Source organism: Cucurbita pepo, unplaced genomic scaffold (genome assembly GCF_002806865.2).
Source record: "Cucurbita pepo subsp. pepo cultivar mu-cu-16 unplaced genomic scaffold, ASM280686v2 Cp4.1_scaffold000273, whole genome shotgun sequence".
NCBI lineage: Eukaryota > Viridiplantae > Streptophyta > Magnoliopsida > Cucurbitales > Cucurbitaceae > Cucurbita > Cucurbita pepo.
The window spans coordinates 67,823-73,426 of record NW_019646521.1 but is presented as its reverse complement, the minus strand read 5'-3'; the positions used below and the strand labels follow the sequence as shown (position 1 = coordinate 73,426).

General features: G+C 35.0%; 3 non-coding genes across 3 annotated transcripts; all 3 read left to right on the top strand.

Annotated features, from left to right (window-relative positions):
* Positions 1 to 713: 713 nt before the first annotated feature.
* Positions 714 to 781, top strand: LOC111784770. Its single transcript, XR_002813588.1, has one exon. It is a non-coding gene; the product is annotated as a small nucleolar RNA U49 (small nucleolar RNA).
* A 199-nt stretch (positions 782 to 980) lies between these two features.
* On the top strand, positions 981 to 1,122 carry LOC111784769. Its single transcript, XR_002813587.1, has one exon. It is a non-coding gene; the product is annotated as a small nucleolar RNA snoR2/U65 (small nucleolar RNA).
* A 76-nt stretch (positions 1,123 to 1,198) lies between these two features.
* On the top strand, positions 1,199 to 1,281 carry LOC111784768. The gene has a single exon (XR_002813586.1). It is a non-coding gene; the product is annotated as a small nucleolar RNA snoR77Y (small nucleolar RNA).
* Positions 1,282 to 5,604: the final 4,323 nt, after the last annotated feature.

The window sequence follows — 5,604 nt, the reverse complement described above, 5'->3', positions numbered from 1 at the left end:
TGCCCCTCCCCTCCCCTCCCCTCGTAACATAAATATAGTGGTGACAATCGAATGGTGCCAACAACAATTGATCACCATAAGAGACTAGCCAAGACGATGAAGCGTCAGTGTGTTGGATCCGTTTCTCTGAATCGTCTTCAGACATCAATAAAAAAAATTGAGATAGAGATGTTGACACTGACGACAACACAATTCAACTATCCTCGTTGAATTGTATGCACTTGTAATTTTTTTTTAGAGAATACGAGCTCGCTGAATTTTAATGTTTCAACAACTTGTGTTATTAATTGTTGTCTAAATACAACATGTTACACAAATGGATGGCAACATTAAGACCCAAAATAAAATATATTGAAACTTTGTTGAGAAAATGAAACCAACCTCAAAATATGAAAAAGAGGTTTTGTGACATTTTCATTAAAAAAAACGATAAAATAACAACAATAATAATATGATTGGTGACATGCGTTTTGCTTGGGCTCCTTTAATTGGACCCGAATTTTTCGACCTGTTTGCTCATTTTCTACTCTCGGCCCATATTGCAAGCAACATCTGAAATTAGGGTTACAAATTCGTCGCCGCTAATCCCTTGGCCTCCTTCGCCTCCATAAATATCGTCCGACGTTCTTCATCTACCTCACGTTATCTTTTTGATAGAATGCAGTTTGTATGTTGAGGGTTTAATTTTGGTTATTGAAGTTCTTCTGTGAATATTCCAATGAAGAAGCACTCCCAAAATTGATAGGAAGTGCCGTATGACACTCCATACCGCAGCGAGAAGCCGTGGATACGACTGTTGGCTCCCATCAGGCAGTGAACCCCGACGCCGATTCATTTCTACGATGGAGTGGTCGGGTTGTTGGATCATTTTGCTGCTCTGCTCGGGAATTCTCAGCCGTTTTTCGTGATTCTCCTGTGTGGTTGATTTGAAACGGGTCTCTTGAGGATATTGTGATTTTCTTTCTTGTTTTTGTTGTTTCGGTTCGATGCCACGTCGTCGAGAGCTCAATGGCGGTGACCAACGATGCTATGATTGAACCAAAACCAAAATTTTCACATCTTGATAGGAATCTGTTCATCTTTTTGCATAGATTTACAGAGCCGTTTTGTGTGATTACAATTTTTTTTTTTAAATAACAAAATCAAGCTCATCAGTAGTTTTTTCCAGATCTGGGACGGTTTTTTTAATTGATTTCAAAAGCCAATGATGATTTGTTCTTTCAGTTGGAATTACCGGCTGAATTTTCTTGATGTCAAATAGACTGCTATCTGAGGCTTACAAGATTTGTTATGTTCTTATTTTTATTTCATAACATTGATTTTATAGGGACACTAAGATTTGATCCATTTGATCTATTCTTTCAAGGCATGTCCATGAATTGTTTGCCATTTGAATACGCATATTGTTGTTGGTTAGAATTACCTCAGCCAAGAAGGCAAGCAGACCAAGAACTAGTAGCTTCCTAACATGTGTCTGTTCATACATTGGTTGCTCGTTCCTTCTCAACCACAAATACCATAGTATTGTAATAATGGTACATCTTGAAAAAGCCATTTCAAGAATTGGTTTACACCGAGCTCCCAAAACAAGTGGAAATTTGAATACCAGCAGAATATTAGAGCATTTATCAATTGGTGGGATAAGAAACTTTGTTCGCTTGTAAGAAGCATATGGATAGGGGGTAAGGATTAATATCATGAGGTGAAATTCTTGGATTTATGAAAGATTCACGATTGAGAATGCTTTTGCCAACCATGTTTACTTTAATCAATAATTTAATCAATAATTAATGTTGGAGCTCAAAGACATTTAGATATTGTAACCGACTCTTGATTTCTACTGATCTAGAGTTTAGATACCATCATCATAACCTATTTCCTTTGGCAGAATTAAGTTTTTAAAACTACATAAAACATTGAATGTGTCTTGTCTCTACTTTATGTTGTCATGCCTTTACTTGAAATGTGTAAGTTGAGTGACCCAACTATTGGGGTCAAGGTAGAGACCTATCGTTAAAAAAACCATCATAGGGGTGGTCTCCGAACAAAATTTTAGAGTGACCCAATTATTGGGGTCAGGGTAGAGACCTATCATTAAAAAAACCATCATAGGAGTGGTCTTCGAACAAAATTTTAAATGGTCTCTAGCTCGCACAAAATTGGATGTGTACTCTCCGACTCGCACAAAATTGGATGTGTACTCTCCGACTCGCACAAAATTGGATGTGTACTCTCCGACTCGCACAAAATTGGATGTGTACTCTCCGACTCGCACAAAATTGGATGTGTACTCTCCGACTCGCACAAAATTGGATGTGTACTCTCCGACTCGCACAAAATTGGATGTGTACTCTCCGACTCGCACAAAATTGGATGTGTACTCTCCGACTCGCACAAAATTGGATGTGTACTCTCCGACTCGCACAAAATTGGATGTGTACTCTCCGACTCGCACAAAATTGGATGTGTACTCTCCGACTCGCACAAAATTGGATGTGTACTCTCCGACTCGCACAAAATTGGATGTGTACTATCCGACTCGCACAAAATTGGATGTGTACTACTTCATTAGTGTGAGTGTGGGTCCTTAGGCGGTTTGCACTCCTTGGATCCATCATAGTCAAGCTAGTTGTTGTAGCGATTTTTGGAGGTCAGCATACCCCAAAATTTCATGCGAGGCATGACCATTATTATTATCATAGTGTACTCATCATAAATATCCCAATGTATATGAACAAGTAAAATGCATGAAGTCCCTATAGTTTACCTTTAATCATTTTTATGACATAACCCTATACATCGTTTCACACATTACTCTAAGTAATATGCACGCATTAGCCTTCATACATTTATCATAATTAACATTAACTAGGGTTGTGTCTTTGAAAACTTGTCATCATAATGAGATTTAATACATACACATATCATAATATGGAACATCATCATCATATGTCCCGCATCATCTTATTATTATGCATCATTATCATGACTCACATCATCTTATTATTATGCATCATTATCATACGACTCACATCATCTTATTATTATGCATCATCATCATCATCATGTATATCATCACATCAACATATAACATTATCATATAACATCATCACGTCGTTATCTAACATAATCAAGTCATCATATAATATCATCAAATCATCATATAGCATCATCACATCATCATCTAACGTAGGGCCACTGGACACGTGTCGTCATACATAAGATAATTAGTAAGGTCACTTACTTGGTTGGCTTAAGCCGAAGCTACTACGACTCTTTGATGCTAAATTAACGTTGCTCTCTGAAAGTTAATTCTATAATGACGCTATTTCGATCGATAGTAAGGTCACTTACTTGGTTGGCTTAAACCGAAGCTACTACGACTCTTTGATGTTAAATTAACGTCGCTCTCTGAAAGTTAATTCTGCCTAAGGAGTTCAACCATCTAAATTAGAGTTCTATTATAGGAGAAGTTAATACTGTCTAAGAAGTTCAACAATCATAAATTAGAGTTCTATCATAGAAAATGGCTCACTAAACTAATTAAGTCTAATTATGCATAAATACTTTAAACCGGACTTCAACTCCCACTAAACTAATTAAGTCTAATTATGCATAAATACTTTAAACCGGACTTCAACTCCAAAATTTAAACTAGCTAAAGGAGTTCAACAATCATAAATTAGAGTTCTATTATAGGAAATGACTCACTAAACTAACTAAGCCTAATTATGCATAAATACTTTAAACCGGACTCCAACTCCAAAATTTAAACTAGCTAAAAGGGAGTCATACTAAGCTTAAACGTTTCCAAAAATTAAAAGTCCAAAATTTAAACTAGCTAAAATGGAGTCATACTAAGCTTAAACGTTTCCAAAAATTAAAAGTAGGAGGAAAGAATCGAGCGTATTAGACCCAAGCCAGATCATCAAAAATGTCAGCCTTGAGACGTCATAAAATGTATTCCCGTCATAAAATGTATTCTCCGACTAGCTTCGAATCGTTAAGGATGCTAAAATGAAGTGAGGGACCTTCTTTTATAGTGGAGGCCAACCCCCACTTCTCAACTTTAGGCAATGTGAGGCAATCCCTTTCTTTTCTTGTTTTTAATTTCAAAATTTTGGGTTATTACATCGTACACATCTAAAAGGAACTTTCCTCGAAGTGTCTTATTCTTAAAATTTTGTCCTTGAAGTGTCTTATTCTTGAAATGTTGTCCTTGAAGTGTCTTATTCTTGGAATTCCGTCCTCAAAGTGTCTTATTCTTGAAATTACTTGAGGTATTTCTCCCTCATCTAGAAAGAACTTACATCATACAAATGAAAACTTTGGGTTAGCTCGAAAGTGTCTTATTCTTGGAATTATTTGGGGTAATTCTCTCTCATCTCGTCCTTTTGTTTTCACAGTTTCTTGATTTTGTAAAAACCATTTTTCGAGTACAGAAGACCAACACTTTCCAGACTAAAATTCTTATTGGTCTTTTCTCGTAACTTGGGTCATGGTCTATCTATAAGGACTTGTAATCTACGACGTGAATCAGGTCATCCAACTTAGGATCGAGGTAAATAATCTCATGTTTCTTTCATAAATATGAGATAGGATGCTTACTTTTTTTAGTTGCCTTAATACTCTAATTAATTATCTATTCATAACATCATTAAACTTTACTAACACTCCAATATCATCCTGCACATCTTTATATAAGTCTGAGGCCAGCAATTTCTTTAACTTTCGAAAGCTCTCGATCAGACTAGCAATTTCTTTAACTTTCGAAAGCTCTTGAATATATTGCCACGTAGGCCAATGCTTTCCTCTTGATAACTAGAGTTATTGCACTCTCCGAACAAATACTAAGGAGTGTGAAGTCCTAACTTAATAGTTCATGTGCCTATGGTTCAATGTACATCAACTTAGCTAAATTGTCTCATACTCTTCAGAATTGCATGCAAGTTTGAGGTTAAGGTTTTTTTTTTTTTTTTTATTGAAATCAACCATTTGTATTTGTGTTGCTTATATATAATATTCCGCCTTAATTTAATTAAAACCCTCATGTAATAGTGTTAAGAATGAGATAGAAAATATAATTGGGAAGGTGTGTATTATCATTGATATTGATATCCTTTAAATAGGATACAAACTAGTACAAATGAGTAAAATATAAAATAATTAAATACTAGAATAAAATAAAATATACTATAAATCAAATCATAAATAAAGAATATTATGATATAATATCTGAGATATATTCTATAAATAATATATACTCTAGATATTATATCTCAATATTATGATATAATATCTGAGATATATTCTATAAATAATATATACTCTAGATATTATATCTCAATACTCCCACTCAAGTTGGAGAGTGTATGTCAATCACACCCAACTTGTCTTTCAAAAAATAAAATTGATGTCTTCCCAAAGCTTTAGTGAAAATATATGCCAATTGCATTTTAGTCGAAACATAACACGGTTTGATGATTCCAGCTTGTAATTTTTCTCGAACTATATGACAATCTATTTCAATGTGTTTCGTACGTTCGTGAAAAACTGGATTGGCTGCTATGTGTAATGCTGCTTGATTATCACAGTACAATAATG